Below are 17,276 nucleotides of genomic sequence, written 5' to 3'. Positions count from 1 at the left end.
TAATGAAAGCCATGTTTTGCTTAGGGATTCTATTATATATATACTGTATAGGTTGTTTTACAGCAGATACTCGTCTGCCAAATTTCAGATGACAAAATGCTAAGCAGTGAGCTTGGTACTGCCCAGCTAGCTGTTTCTTGGCGTCCATCCTGGAGAATCTGTCAATGTGTAAGGTTGAGACCATCTTGTCACCTCCAAGTCTCTTCTCAGAGGTGACTCTACTGTGATAGAAGATTCATCTTCTTAAGACGCAAGCCCTAGCAAAAAGCCTCCCGTGAATCCCCTGGACATCACAATGTTCTGTCTGACAAATTCTGCTGCTTCTTCTATTATAGTATTGATTTCGGGTGCTGCCTTATTTGCTCGTTCCTTCATCTGTCCTTTTTCTTTGTTTACATCTTTTTCAACTCTCTTCTAGTCGATTTGCATATAGCCGCCATGACTGGCAATCTGAAGAAGAAAGCCACCACCTACTGCATTCGCTGCAAGTTTTCAAACTTTCTGGAACAAAAATCCCGCACACCAGCCACTCACTCCACCCTCTACAATCTGGGTGACTACTGAGTATTTTATATTTATTGAAAAGCAGAGACATTACTTTGCCAACAAAGGTCCGTCTAGTCAAGGCTATGGTTTTTCCAGTGGTCATGTATGGATGTGAGAGTTGGACTGTGAAGAAAGCTGAGTGCCAAAGAATTGATGCTTTTGAACTGTGGTGTTGGAGAAGACTCTTGAGAGTCCCCTGGACTGCAAGGAGATCCAACCAGTCCATTCTGAAGGAGATCAGTCCTGGGATTTCTTTGGAAGGAATGATGCTAAAGCTGAAACTCTAATACTTTGGCCACCTGATGTGAAGAGCTGACTCATTGGAAAAGACCCTGATGCTGGGAGGGATTGAGGGCAGGAGGAGAAGGGGACGACAGAGGATGAGATGGCTGGATGGCATCACCGACTCAATGGACATGGGTTTGGGTGGACTCCAGGAGTTGGTGATGGACAGGGAGACCTGCCATGCTGCGGTTCATGGGGTTGCAAAGAGTTGGACATGACTGAGCAACTGAACTGAACTGAGTGTTTTTCTACGATAGGTCTGGAGCTGTGGCCAAACCCTTGATTTCACCAGTGTTGTCTTCTGGCATACTCAGTTAAATCCAACACTTCGTAAGAGTCACCATCACTTTCATATTCTTGGGGAGGGAGGTTCTGGGTCGCCATGATACTGCTGGCGGCTGTACTGAGGTGGTCCCAACCCGCCTACCTCTCCCCACTACTTAAAAAACCACTCTAAGCCCAGGTGGAAGTCTATGGTAGGAGTTATCGCTGAAAAAAATTTTTCAGTCAAACATCAGAAGATTACTACTAATCACACACACACACAAAAGACATCTTCAAGTTTAATGATTTTAGTGCTTTTCTATGAATGAGAAGATGCAAGATTCTAGACCAACTGAAATTACTTCTTTGATAGGAATCTTAAACACCCCGGGCCAGTATCCTGTTTTTCTCCAGTCTGAATTCCCCTCAGGGTGTACCATCCGGGGCAGCTGCAGTGCTGATGGCTTGATGGTGGACATAATTTGTCGTTTACTGAAATGGCAGGCACACGTTTTCAATATTTCAGAATTTTTGGAATTAATGGCACAAAAGAATTTCATTAGGCATATTTTCTTTTATGCTTTACTTCTTGAATTCTTATCACAACCCACCCCCACAATAAAACACAAAAGCATCCAACATGTACTGAAACTTGTATGTAAAATGAACACTTGATTCACGTGGCATACAGGGGTGTCAATTAACAGAGAAAAACATTCTTTATTATTACGGCCCACCCTTTAGGTCCAACAATTGGTCATATGCTTCCAAAGCTTGATATTTTATTCTTCACTTTTATTTTCCTTCGTGGATGGAGATCCAAGCATACAACCAAGTCCAGTTGACATAAATGTACTTTGGGACTCCCTGTGATCTTTGTTGTTGGCTGAGCAGAATTATAATCAGGACTTCTTACATTTAGAACAAACTTCACTCTTGTTCTCCACTCATTCTTCTAGAGGGAGGACATAATGATAGAGTTATCAAAGCGGGTACTTGGTGAGGTCAGTGTGTTGCTTATTCCAGTGCCATTTGCACTCAAGCCAAGCATGGGAAATGGGAAGGCTTTTTGTTTCGTGCTTTCTGATGTTCTTGCTCTTCTACGTGAGTGTAGCTGATCCTTGGGTGTTTCGTGCAAGATTGCACATTGGCTGGCTTCTGAGTTTAGTGGTTGTTTCTACCTCCATTTTCTTCGCCTCTCAGGCCTTTGGAATTTTTTGTTTGAATCAGATTATTAGAATATTACTATTATTGCATAATGACAAAGTCAATGTGTTCTAGAAATTTAAAGTACTTGACAGTCTGTAGAGCAAAGATTGGCATCAATCAGGATTGGAAGTGATTCTCGATTCAAGCATTTCCCACTTGTCACTTAATTCCTATTAGCCTCTATTTTTCTCCATTAATAAAACAGGCATTCTATCCACTTTTCTGGCTTGTTAGCATTAAATAAAATGCCTATAAAGTACCTAGCGTATTACTTGTATCACAACGACAGTAAATATCAACTGCTGTTGTTAAACTGCCAGCGGCTTTCTGAAGCATATGAATGTTAAAATCATTACATATGGAAATGAGGTGGGTTTTTTCTAATTGAATAAGGTTATTTCAGTTAGGAAGTTAGGAACGTTATTTTAGTCTAATCTTTTTTATAAATTTAAGCCTTAAATTTGCAAATGTATTTTTGTTTGAGAGGTACTATACATTAGAAAAAGCATGCTGGTATGAATCTAAAAATCAATTACAGAGAGAAAAATGGGAAAAGCACAAACTCGTGGAGAATAAACAACATGCTACTAAAACAAACAAAAAATTAAAAGGGTCAGTGAAGGAATCAAAGAGGAAGTCAGAAAATACCTAAAGACAAATGAAAATGAAAACACATCTTTCCAAAAATGTATGAGCTGCAATAAAAGTAGTTCTAAATAGGGACGTTTATAGCAATACAGACCTATCTCAAGAAAACAAAAAATCTCAATTAACCTCATCTTGAGAAGAATAATAAGCAAAGCCCAAAGTCAACAGAGGGAAGGAAATAACAATCAAAGGGAATCAGTAAAGCAGAGACCAGAAAAACCTGGTCCCCTCTGGTGCCTTGAGGGGAGGCTCAGCGGCAGCCTGCAACTATGCTGACTCAGTGGCGATGGAGTCCAGTGGGCCCCTGTGTGGAGCTCAGAGGGGATCAGGTCCTTCCCCCCAGAGCGAGGCCCCAGCCAAAGGAAGCAGGGCAGAAGGAAGGGAGGAGAAGGGAAAGCAGGGATGCCGGGCATCTCTAGGCACGGGTGTTCTGGCTTTACTGAAAGAAATTATCCAGACAAGATGGTGGAGTAGAAGGGCTTGAGTCCACCTCTGCTCTTGAAAATACCAAAATCATAGCCAACTTCTGAACAACCACTGAGAAAACAGACTCAAACCTACCAGAAAAGATATTCTTTATCCAAAGGCAAAGTAGAAGCCACTATATTCTATAGGCAAAAAGTTGGGGTACATTCATGGTATAATCAAATCCCATACCCACTAGATGGGAGATCCCTGAGATGGAAAATATTATAACCCAGAGATTCTCCCCTAGGAGTGACAGCTCTGAGCCCCACGTCAGGGTACATAGTCTGGGGGTGGGGGGTGGGGTTCAGGCATTGGGAGGAGGAGTCCCCAGAGCATTTGACTTTGATGGTCAGCGAGGCTTGAGTCCACAGTAAGCGGGGGAACAGGGACTCCACTCTTGGGGAGCACACACAAGGTTTCACACGCACTGGGACCCAGGCCAAAGCAGAAACTCCAAAGGGGTCTGGGCCAGACCCACCTGCAGGTCTTGAGGGTCTTGTGGGGAGGCAGCTGTGGCTCACTGTGGGGACAAGGACACTCAGGGAATACTCACTCATGAGCTCTCCCAGAAGTCTCCGTATTGACACTGAGACCAGGCCCCAGCCGACAGTCATTTGTAGCGACATGGATGGGTCTCAGGATTATCATACCAAGTGAAGCAAGCCAGAGGACGCCAAGCACCATATGCTATCAGTTTTATGTGGAATAAGAAAAACAGAAATAAATAGACCCCCAGACATAGAAAACAAACTTACGGTGACCAAAGGGGAAAGGTGCAGGGGAGACATAAATCAAGAGTGTGAGATTAAAACTCCTGTACACAGTACTACATATGAAATTCATACCCAGGAATTCTGTGGCAGTCCAGTGCTTAGGACTTCACACTCTCACTGCCCAGGGCCTCGGTTCAATCCCTGGTCAGTGAACTAAGATCCCACATGCCATATGGTGCAGTCACGAAAATAACTAATTTTTTTAAAGTTAATTAATTAATTAAATTAGACAACCAGCAAGGACCTGCTGCATGGCACAAGTATCTACATACACCATATTTTATAATAACCTATAAGCAAAAAGAATCTGAAAAACTATATATGTGTGTATAACAATCACTTTGCTGTATATCTGAAACGAATACACATTGTAAATCAACTATAATTCCATAAAAGCACCAAAAACACCATTTCACTCGTGTGTGTTTATGTGTATCAAAGTACATACTGCGAAAAAAAATTTTTAAGGGAACCATCCCACACGGTTGGTGGGAATGTAAATTGGTACAGCTATTATGGGAAATAGTATGCTGCTGCTGCTAGGTCGCTTCAGTCCTGTCTAACTCTGTGTGACCCCATAGACAGCAGCCCACCAGGCTCCCCTGTCCCTGGGATTCTCCAGGCAAGAACACTGGAGTGGGTTGGATTTCCTTCTCCAATGCATGAAAGTGGAAAGTGAAAGTGAAGTCGCTCAGTCAGGTCTGACTCTTAGAGACCCAATGGGCTGCAGCCCACCAGGCTCCTCTGCCCATGGGGTTTTCCAGGCAAGAGTACTGGAGTGGGTTGCCATTTCCTTCTCCATGGGCAATAGTATGGGGGTTCTCAAAAAGTTAAAAACAACGATAATTCAACATTCTAGTCAGTTCAATCCAGTTCAGTTCAGTCACTCAGTGGTGTCCAACCCAGCCACCCCATGAATCACAGCACGCCAGGCCTCCCTGTCCATCGCCAACTCCCGGTGTTCACTCAGACTTGTGTCCATCGAGTCAGTGATGCCATCCAGCCATCTCATCCTCTGTCGTCCCCTTCTCCTCCTGCCCCCAATCCCTCCCAGCATCAGACACTTTTCCAGTGAGTCAACTCTTCACAGGAGGTGGCCAAAGTACTGAGGTTTCAGCTTCAGCAACATTCCCTCCAAAGAAATCCCAGGGCTCATCTCCTTCAGAATGGACTGGTTAGATCTCCTTGCAGTCCAAGGGACTCTCAAGAGTCTTCTCCAAAACCACACTTCAAAAAGCATCAATTCTTTGGTGCTCAGCTTTCTTCACAGTCCAACTCTCACATCCATACATGACCACAGGAAAAACCATAGCCTTGACTAGACGGAACTTAGTCAACGAAGTAAGGTCTCTGCTTTTGAATATGCTATCTAGGTTGGTCATAACTTTCCTTCCAAGGAGTAAGCGTCTTTTAATTTCATGGCTGCAGTCACCATCTGTAGTGATTTTGGAGCCCCCCAAAATAAAGTCTGACAGTGTTTCCACTGTTTCTCCATCTATTTCCCATGAAGTGATGGGACCAGATGCCATGATTTTCATTTTCTGAATGTTCCCTGCTTATTTAACTTATATGCGGAGTACATCATGAGAAACGCTGGACTGGAAGAAACACAAGCTGGAATCAAGATTGCTGGGAGAAATATCAATAACCTCAGATATGCACATGACACCACCCTTATGGCAGAAAGTGAAGAGGAGCTAAAAAGCCTCTGGATGAAAGTGAAAGAGGAGAGTGAAAAAGCTGGCTTAAAGCTCAACATTCAGAAAGAAAATGAAGATCATGGCATCTGGTCCCATCACTTCATGGCAAATAGATGGGGAAACAGTGGAAACAGTGTCAGACTTTATTTTTTTGGGCTCCAAAATCACCGCCGATGGTGACTGCAGCCATGAAATTAAAAGACGCTTACTCCTTGGAAGAAAAGTTATGACCAACCTAGATACTATATTCAAAAGCAGAGACATTATTTGGCCGACTAAGGTCTGTCTAGTCAAGGCTATGGTATTTCCTGTGGTCATGTATGGATGTGAGAGTTGGACTGTGAAGAAGGCTGAGCGCTGAAGAATTGATGTTTTTTAACTGTGGTGTTGGAGAAGACAAGGAGATCCAACCAGTCCATTCTGAAGGAGATCAACGCTGGGATTTCTTTGGAAGGAATGATGCTAAATCTGAAACTCCAGTACTTTGGCCACCTCATGCGAGGAGTTGACTCATTGGAAAAGAGTCTGATGCTGGGAGGGATTGGGGGCAGGAGAAGAAGGGGACGACAGAGGATAAGATGGCTGGATGGCATCACTGACTCGATGGACGCGAGTCTGAGTGAACTCCGGGAGATGGTGATGGACAGGGAGGCCTGGTGTGCTGCGATTCATGGGGTCGCAAAGAGTCGGACACGACTGAGTGACTGAACTGAACTGAGCTTTAAGTCAACTTTTTCACTCTCCACTTTCACTTTCATCAAGAGGCCTTTTTAGCTCCTCTTCACTTTCTGCCCTAAGGGTGGTATCATCAGCATATCGGAGGTTATTGATATTTCTCTGGAAATCTTGATTCCAGCTTGTGCTTCTTCCAACCCAGCGTTTCTCATGATGTACTCTGCATGGAAGTTAAATAAGCAGGGTGACAATACACAGCCTTGACGTACTCCTTTTCCTATTTGGAACCAGTCTGTTTTTCCATGTGCAGTTCTTACTGTTGCTTCCTGACCTGCATATAGGTTTCTCAAGATGCAGGTCAGATGGTCTGGTATTCCCATCTCTCTCAGAATTTTCCACAGTTTATTGTGATCCACACAGTCAAAGGCTTTGGCATAGTCAATAAAGCAGAAATAGATGTTTTTCTGGAACTCTCTTGCTTTTTCCATGATCCAGCGGATGTTGGCAATTTGATCTCTGGTTCCTCTGCCTTTTCTAAATCCAGCTTGAACATCTGGAAGTTCACGGTTCACATATTGCTGAAGCATGGCTTGGAGAATTTTGCTTTGCTGGAGCAGCTGTGAAGAGACACCCCACGTCCAAGGTAAGAGAAACCCAAGTAAGACAGTATGTGTTGCAAGAGGGCAGACACACTGAAACCATAATCACAGAAAACTAGTCAATCTAATCACATTAGGACCACAGCCTTGTCTAACTCAATGAACCTAAGTGATGCCGGCATGGTGGAGAGGTCTAACACAATGTGGTCCACTGGAGAAGGGAATGGCAAACCACTTCAGCATTCTTGCCTTGAGAACCCCATGAACAGTATGAAAAGGCAAAATGATAGGATACTGAAAGAGGAACTCCACAGGTCAGTAGGTGCCCAATATGCTACTGGAGATTAGGGGAGAAATAACTCCAGAAAGAATGAAGGGATGGAGCCAAAGCAAAAACAATACCCAGCTGTGGATGTGACTGGTGATAGAAGCAAGGTCCGATGCTGTAAAGAGCAATATTGCATAGGAACCTGGAATGTCAGGTCCATGAATCAAGGCAAATTGGAAGTGGTGAAACAAGAGATGGCAAGAGTGAACGTCAACATTCCAAGAATCAGCGAACTAAAATGGACTGGAATGGGTGAATTTAATTCAGATGATCATTATATCTACTACTGTGAGCAGGAATCCCTTAGAAGAAATGGAGTAGCCACCATGGTCAACAAGAGTCCAAAATGCAGTACTTGGATGCAATCTCAGAAACAACAGAATGATCTCTGTTCATCTCCCAGGCAAACTATTCAATATCACGGTAATCCAAGTCCATGCCCCAACCAGTAATGCTGAAGAAGCTGAAGTTGAATGGTATGCAAAAGTAGGAAGTCAAGAAACACCTGGGGTAACAGGCAAATTTGGCCTTGGAATGCGGAATGAAGCAGGGCAAAGATTAACAGAGTTTTGCCAAGAAAATGCACTGGTCATAGCAAACACCCTCTTCCAACAACACAAGAGAAGACTCTACACATGGACATCACCAGATGGTCAACACCGAAATCAGACTGATTATATTCTTTGCAGCCAAAGATGGAGAAGCTCTATACAGTCAACGAAAACAAGAGCAGGAGCTGACTGTGGCTCAGATCATGAACTCCTTATTGCCAAATTCAGACTTAAATTGAAGAAAGTAGGGAAAACCACTAGACCATTCAGGTATGACCTAAATCAAATCCCTTATGATTATACAGTGGAAGTGAGAAATAGGTTTCAGGCACTAGATCTGATATATACAGTGCCTGATGAACTATGGATGGAGGTTCGTGACATTGTACAGGAGACAAGGATCAAGACCAACCCCATGGAAAAGAAATGCAAAAAAGCGAAATGGCTGTCTGAGGAGGCCTTACAAATAGCTGTGGAAAGAAGAGAAGTGAAAAGCAAAGGAGGAAAGGAAAGATATAAGCATCTGAATGCAGAGTTCCAAAGAATAGCAAGAAGAGATAAGAAAGCCTTCCTCAGCGATCAATGCAAAGAAATAGAGGAAAAGAACAGAATGGGAAAGACTAGGCATCTCTTCAAGAAAATTAGAGATACCAAGGGAACATTTCATGCAAAGATGGGCTCGATAAAGGACAGAAATGGTATGGACCTAACAGAGGCAGAAGATATTAAGATGTGGCAAGAATACACAGAAGAACTGTACAAAAAAGATCTACATGACCCAGGTAATCACAATGGTGTGATCACTCATTTAGAACCAGACATCCTGGAATGTGAAGTCAAGTAGGCCTTAGAAAGCATCACTGCAAACAAAGCTAGTGGAGGTGATGGAATTCCAGTTGAGCTATTTCAAATCCTGAAAGATGATGCTGTGAAAGTGCTGCACTCAATATGTCAGGAAATTTGGAAAACTCAGCAATGGACACAGGACTGGAAAAGGTCAGTTTTCATTCCAATCCCAAAGAAAGGCAATGCCAAAGAATGCTCAAACTACTGCACAATTGTACTCATTCTAGTCAAGGCTATGGTTCTTCCAGTGATCATGTATGGATGTGAGAGTTGGACTGTGAAGAAAGCTGAGCGCCAAAGTATTGATGCTTTTGAAGTGTGGTTTTGGAGAAGACTCTTGAGAATCCCTTGGACTGCAAGGAGATCCAACCAGTCCATTCTAAAGAAGATCAGTCCTGGATGTTCTTTGGAAGGTCTGATGCTGAGGCTGAAACTCCAGTACTTTGCCCACCTCATGTGAAGAGTTGACTCACTGGAAAAGACTTTGATGCTGGGAGGGACTGGGGGCAGGAGTAGAAGGGGACAACAGAGGATGAGATGGCTGGATGGCATCACCGACTCGATGGACATGAGTTTGGGTGAACTCTGGGAGTTGGTGATGGACAGGGAAGCCTGGCGTGCTGCAATTCATGGGGTCGAAAAGAGTCGGACACGACTGAGCAACTGAACTGAACTGCAGGATTAACGAAAAACACTAATTTGAAAAGATGCATGTACTCCATGCTCATAGCGACATTATTTATAATAGCTAAAATATGGAAGCAACGTAAGTGTCCATCAACAATAAATGGCAGAGATGTAGCATGTACACCTATACACACAATGAAATATTAGTCATAACAAATAATGAAGTTCTCCCATTTGCAACAATGTTGACAGACCTAAAGAGTATCATGCTTAGTGAAGTAGGTCAGAGAAAGACAAATGCTGAATGCTATCTGAAAATATAAAGCATAATATTGTTAATCAACTACACTTCAGTAAGAAACCAAAACGCATGAAAGTTATATAGTTTTCACGACTGAAATATCATTCACAGGGTCGCTGAATTTGAGCAATTATAAATAAGTATGCGATAAAATCCTGACGGTTGACTAAGCTGCAGTGAGGGTATATAGGAAAATAGACCTGGTGCTTCACAGGTGCTCAGTTAATACTCTTTTCTGCCTTTTCTCTCAATTTATTTGCCTTAAACGTGCAAAGGAATGAAGCATGCTGAAGTCTCCTTTTTAACTAGAAAATGTTATATATAATTTACAGCATAAGAGAGAAATTAGCCAAATTTTTAAGATCTGTTAGTGGTTGAAGGAACCTTCCATACGACCTAGGATAACTCCGTTTTTACAGATAAAGTAATGGTGCCAATAATGGCATTTATGCCTTATCTGAGACCCCCATCACATAACATTATGTGGTAAATTTATGTGTTTAAATTAGAAACAGTTTGTGTCACCTTTGAGACAAATATACAATTGCCTACAGGATGCTGTCTCATTGGAGACAAGTGTATTAGAATTTACTATTGAGAGGAGGTTTTCATTATTTTAATGTGAAGCTAAATTAGGCTGTTCTAGTATTTTAACTTTGCAACTGGATGTGAACCATTCACACCCTGTGATCTCAAAGGAATAGCCAGCCCTTTGTTTCCACGAAGTGGTTTCATGGAAGCAATCTCTCAGGGTGAAGATACGAATGTGAGCGGGGTGTCAGACCAACTGCCCTCAGCACCAGAGGAGATACCAGGGAGAAAGGGGGTTGGTTAACCACAAGTGAGGGGCCAAGTGCCATAACGGTTGATGAGCTGGGTGGATGGATCATACACCTATTCCACGTATGTTCAACAACTACAGGTAGAAGCTGAAAATGGAGCATTTTCCTAAACTAGCATGAGGTCAGCCCAAGATGGGCATTCTGTCTCAGGTGGGGCTGGGAAACGTAGACCATAGGGGTGTGTGTGTGTGTGTGTGTGTGTGTGTCCGTGCAGTCTCTCAGTCGTGTCCCACTCTTTGCAGCCCATGGACTGTAGCCTGCCAGGCTCCTCCGCGGGATTCTCCAGGCAAGAATACTGGAGTGGGTTGCCATTTCCTGCTCCAGGGGATCTTCCTGACCATGGGTGTATAGCCTGCTGTAGGTTTTTTTTTTCCTACATTTTGACAGACCTCCTCATATTGCCAGAAGAACGGGATCTTAAAGAAGTTCACAGTCATTAGAAAAGAGACAATATTAAAACAAAGTTTTCAAATTCAGAAAGAGAAAAACAGATGTTATTAACATATTAGCATATTAACACATTGTGTGACATCTAGAAAAATGGTACAGATGAACCTATTTCCAGGGCAGGAACAGAGACGCAGACAGAACGGACATGCAGATGCAGGGGGGGAAGCGGAGGGTGGGGTGAGTTGGGAGAGTCACGGGTAAACACCACCGTGTGTCAGATGGTTAGTGGGGAGCTGCCGCATAGCACAGGGCGCTCAGCTCAGAACTCTGTGATGACCCAGGGAGATGGGCTGCGGTGGTCGGGTAGGGACGTCCAAGAAGGAGTTCGTGTGTGTGTGTACACGCGGCTGACTCACGTCACTGTACAGCAGAAACGCAACACTGAAAGCAATTCACGTTGTTGTTCAGTTGCCCAGCTGTGTTCAACCCTTTGCAACCCCATGGACTACAGCAATTATACTCCGATTTAAAAAAAGAAAAGCACCTACTTCACACATTTAGTCTCTGTTTAGGAGGATATAACCTGGATGTCAGTAGCCTCTTTCCTTCCCCAAGTCTGTGCCTGTAGTCTTTTCCTGCCTCGAGCTGGCCTGAACTCAAAGCTCAGCACCTCTTCAAGGTGACTTCCCAGAAAACTCACTGAAGCCAGAGCATTCCTGAGTGATGGAGCTTTTCTAGGATCCCACAGGGGAGTCTGAGCGGGAAGAAGTTATCCTCACATGCCATAGCAGACAACTTCATCCTCACTCGCTGTCTCTCTCTTCATGGCCTCTTTCTTACCTGGTCATTTCTGGGGGAATTGTTTTCACTTATAGTCCTCATCCAAAGCGCCAATGCACGCACGTGTGCATACACACACAGGCCTTGGGGACTGCTCACTCTTGCTCCTAGACATCCCCCAGAACTTGGCATGTCCCTAACCTCTGTGGCATCGTGCCTCAAGCATCTGCATTCAGTGCACAAGGCCAAGTCCATCAGGAGCTCGAGGAAGCTAATGGCCTGTCATTAGCTGCTGGCATCCCGTGTGAAAGGGCTGGTCTGTGGCTTTGCGTGCTCTGGACAGACGCCTTGCAGTCTCTACCCTTCCTCCCAGCAGCTGATCAACTATTTAAAACAAACACGTTGTTCTTATAAAAGGAAACTTCAGCTACTTTTTGGACCGGAATGGATTTCTTCCTAGTTTTTTCCTAGGCTAGCCATGAAAACTGGCTTATAATAGTGGAGCGCACCCTGACTCTGTGTGAGACAAAGCAGCCACATATTGCACCGGCAGAACGAGGAAGCCAGGCCATACTTTTAACATGCTTCTCATGGATCATTTCAATAAATATTTATAATCATCTACTATGCTCCAGCCCCCCACACTAGGTGGGTACATGAGGCCTGACTGTGTAATATGAGCAGCTGGCTGCAGCTGGGAGGATGCCACCTGGGTCTTATAAACACGGCCTGCGTGGTGGGTGGTAAATAGTTAAGGGCACTCGGGTTCACAAGGAACTGAAGTGAGGGGTGTCGCAGTGGGAGGTTTTAAGCTCCGAGAATGGACGCGGCTGCAGCACTCATATAACAGCAACTGTGCTGAGCGGGGTGAGGTTGGGGGACACTCATTCCCCAGGCAACATTCTTCTGAGGCTCATTTGGGGGGTGCAATGCAAGAAGCATCTCTCTGGACGCTGTTGAAGTGCCTAGAAGGCCTTTTGTCCCATGGTGAGAACCAAAGACTGCTCTGATCTGTGCCGAGTAACCACACAGGTATTCCTCCCTAGGGGCGTTCCAAGCAAAGGACAGAGGCGCGAAGTTAATTGCCTGGTTCAGTTTCAGGTTGCTAGGTTTCAGTTGCTAGGTTTCTCCTAACTTCTAATTAGCAATAAAAGAGCCTGGCTCCCCTCAACCTAAGTTGTAAGGGTGCTTTCTAGTGGGAGTTCCGCAGTGTAGCTAAGCAAGAATAAGGAGAGTGTTTGAAGAGGAACTTATAAACCAAGGAGTCTTGACTTACACCTAAGTTCATTAGCACGGAGACAGCCTGTAGCTGCCTATAATTGAGAACCCACAGATGAATTCCCACAGTATGATTAGGTAAATACACTGCACAGAAAAGGTACCATCTCCTTGGCGTCTAGATGAGAGGCACTCACCTCAGTTATTCTAATTACTACCCTCCAGCCTGGGTTCCCTGGTGGCTCAGTGGGTAAAGAACCCGCCTGCCAATGCCAGGAGATGTGGGTTCGATCCCTGGTTCAGGAAGATCCCCTGGATAAGGAAATAGCTACCCACTCCAGTATTCTTGTCTGGGAAATCCCATGGACAGAGGAGCCTGTGAGCTACAGTCCGTGGGGTCAAAAAAAGGGTTGGACACGACTTAGTGACTAAACAACAACAACCCTCTAGCCTCCGGAATTCAGAGCAGAAGTTCTGATCTTTGACCTCTCCAAGATCCTCACCTTAACTCGGGGCAGTCTGCAGTAGTCTTTTAGAAGATGCTTGGGATGCAGCTTCAGCTGGCCGGTGGAGGAACTCTGGTGGCTTCTGTCTCAGCCCAGCGCTCACCAGGAGTGACCAGGAACAGTCTGGGTAGACTTGTCTGTCCCAAAATGTCTTAGAGTCTACACAACTGTCATGGGACAAACCCCAGATTTTCACAGAGCCTAGGGGAAATTTGGATGAAAATGGAAGGAATCCTGGAAAGTGTGCTTGTGGGAGGACACTGGGGAAAACTAGTTTTAGATAGAGTGGCCAAAACTGAAGGACTTCCCTTTGTATTCTGAGATGGGTGCTTAGCTAGCTCCAAAGGACATCCTGTACCATCCTGTGAAGTGGCCAGGCACAGCTGTGGTCCAATAAAGGCCTCAAGAAATCTGACAACCAAGAAAAACTGTCCTGAGCAGGACCTGCTGCAGAAGGGGTTCTGGAAGGTGGCACTTCCCCAGGGAAGCAGCATCTCCCAGGGAGGAAGAGCCACCTCGTCCCAGAGGTGGAAAAGAGCTGGCAGGGGTCCTCCCCAGGGTCCGTGAGACAAGGGCCCTCACGGGGGAGGCAGGAAGAGAGCTGGTCCTCAGAAGTGTTCCTGTGAGGCACTGATGGGGAGATGGTTGTAGACGGTTGTCCCAAGTGAGCCCACGAGCTCACAGTACTGACTGTTGGAATGTGGTTCCAAGCAACATCACCTGAGTACAGACAGAACTGCCTCTCGGCCCCCTCGACCTATAGCTGCTCCATGGAAATGTCCTTTCAGTCTCTACCAGGCCGGTTTGCAAACAGGCAGAAAAACATAGGGGGTGCATTCAGACAATATGAGTGAGAGGGATGGGTGTTCGGGCATACTGGGCACTAGACTTCAGTGGGAATGCAGTCTGGCAAATATTCCCTGTATCATTTTTGCAGCTTCAGTCTTCACACTGTTCGTTTAAGGTGATGTTTTAGAGACAGGTATTCCATGATTTTGAATACTGAACTCAGAGATGCTCCGTACATATGAACAGTCCACTGTACAGATCCTCTTAGAAAGGAGGAAGTGTCTCTGGGGTGGTGGCACCTCTCCTTTGCTTCATGCAGGCCAGCCACTGACTGTGAGCAGGTTGAGAGAAACAGGTGGGTCATGGTTTCTAAGTGGAACAAATATATGGGGCTGCTCAGGTACTCAAATTCTTGTGTATTCTTGTCTTCTTCCTTTACCTACTGTTCATTTTTAATTTATGGCCCTAGCAAAATAGGAGAGGCAGAAGATACAATAGGAGAGGCAGAAGAAAACTATAATCCAATATCCTGTATAAATAGAAATGCAAAAATCTTATACTGAATATTAGCAAACTGAATCTAACAACATATATGAAGGATTATACATCATGACCAAGTAGTGTTTATTCCAGGATTCAAAGGTGGGTTCAACACTTCTGAATTTAACCCAAATCATTAACACATCACAGAAAAGAATAAAAACATGATCATCTCATCAGATGCTGGAAAAAATCTGATGAAACCTTATCAAAAACCAACACACTTTCATGATAACAACACAGAACAAATTGAGAATAGAGGACAACTTCTTCAACCTGCTAAAGGGTTTCTATGAAACTGATAAATACTACACGTAAAAGATTTAAAGGTTTTCTCCTAAGATCAGGAAAACAACAAAGATGTCTACTCTCAATACTGCCATGCAATGTTATACTTGAAGAAGTTCCCAGGGCGATTTGACAAGATTAAACAAGTCAATGATTAATTTAAAAAACATAGTAAAAACAATCAGATTAGAAAAGAAATCAAACTATATTACAGATGATAAGCAAAATATGTAAAAAAAAATTAGCGAGCTTAAAAGGTTGAAGATTTACAAAACTCAGTTGTATTTCTAAACACTAACAATGAACAATCCAAAGAAGAAATTATGACACTAATTTCATTTACAATAACATCAAAAACACTAAAATACTTCAGAATAAATTTAACCCAAAAAAGTCAAGATTTGTACACTGAGAATTATAAAACACTGGTGAAAGAAATTAAGATTGGATCAATGCTGTTAAGATGTCAGTACTCCTCAAATTAATCTAGAGATAGAACTTCTGTTCAATCAGAATCCCAGCCAGCTTCTTTATTGAAATTGATAGTTTGATTTAAAATTCCATGGAAATTCAAGGAACTTGAAATAGTCAAAAACAATCTTGAAGGCAGAACAGATTTGGACAGCTAACATGTACAATTTCAAAACCAGCTACACACATACAGTAGTCAAGACATCATGGTATAGGCATAAGACAGACGTATAGATCAATGGAATAAAATTAAACCTAGAAACAAACCTATACATTTATGGTCAGTTGATCTGACAAGAATGCCAGGACAATTCAGTGGAGAAAAGATAGTCTCTAGTCAACACTTCGTGCTGGAACAACTGGATACCATATGTAAAAAATGAATTTTGACCACTAACTCACACCACCATATATAAAAATTATTAAAATATATTTAAAGGCCTAAATATAAGTGCTAAAACTATTAAACTTTTAGAATAAACATAGGTGTAAATATTTATGACCTCGTTTTACTTAACCAGGCTCATTTTGCCCAAAGTGCATGAGATGCTAAGGTTTGGAGCAAAGGAGGTTTATTCACAAGGCAGCCGAGCAAGGAAATGGGAAAATTAGTCTCAGAGCCACCTCCCTGAAGGCAGGGTGCAGGTATTTATGGGATAAAGAATAAAATATTGTAAATCAACTATACCTCAATTAAAAAAATAAGTTTAAAAAAAGAATAAAGCAGCAGGACTCTCTGAAGCACAGGGAGTGTGAGGAAAGGTGATTGGAAAAAGGTGTGGTAATGGTTGTTCTGAGCAGACCTAGCTAAGCTACAGGCCTCTGCACTTTCAAAACTGGAGCCACTCACCTGAAACTATAAAACTCCTAGAAAAGGACAGAGGTGGAACACTCTTTGACATAACTCACAGCAATATATTTTTTTAATCTGTCTCCTAGGGCAAATAAATTAAAACAAAAATAGACAACAGAAATCCAATTAAAGTTAAAGCCTTTGCACAGCAACGGAAACCATCAACAAAATTAAAGGACAACCTACCGAATGTAGGCAATATTTTCAAATAATATGTCTATTAAGAAGTTAATATCCAAAATACTTCAACAGCTCATACCAACCAGTATAAAAAAAGAAAATCCAATTAAAAAATGGACAGAAGACTTGAATAGATGTTTCCCAAGAAAAGACATACAGATGGCCAACATGCACATGAAATATTCATCATTAATCAGAGAATGCAAATCAAAACCACAATGAGACATCACCTCACACCTGTCAGAATAGTTAGTATCAGCAAGTCTACAAATAATAAACATGGAGAGAAGTAAACCCTTATACACTGCTGGTGGGATTAGAAATTGGTGTAGCCACTGGGGAAAACAATTTGGAGATTTCTCAAAACACTTAAAATAAAACTGCCATATGATACAGCAATTCCACTCCCATGTATATGTAAAAAACAAAAAAACCAACTACTTCAAGAAGATATTGTTGCTGCTGCTGCTAAGTTGCTTCAGTCGTGTCTGACTCTGTGTGACCCCATAGACGGCAGCCCACCAGGCTCCGCTGTCCCTGGGATTCTCCAGGCAAGAACACTGGAGTGGGTTGCCATTTCCTTCTCCAATGCATGAAAG

The 17,276-nt window shown here is 43.3% G+C and overlaps 1 pseudogene; it reads right to left on the bottom strand.

The window, feature by feature from the left end:
• Positions 244–1,215, bottom strand: LOC102186687 (annotated as a pseudogene).

The sequence above is a fragment of the Capra hircus genome, chromosome 7 (genome assembly GCF_001704415.2).
Source record: "Capra hircus breed San Clemente chromosome 7, ASM170441v1, whole genome shotgun sequence".
In the NCBI taxonomy this organism is placed as follows: Eukaryota; Metazoa; Chordata; class Mammalia; order Artiodactyla; family Bovidae; genus Capra; species Capra hircus.
The sequence above is the reverse complement of the archived record's forward strand: the minus strand, read 5'-3'. Positions and strand labels throughout refer to the sequence as shown.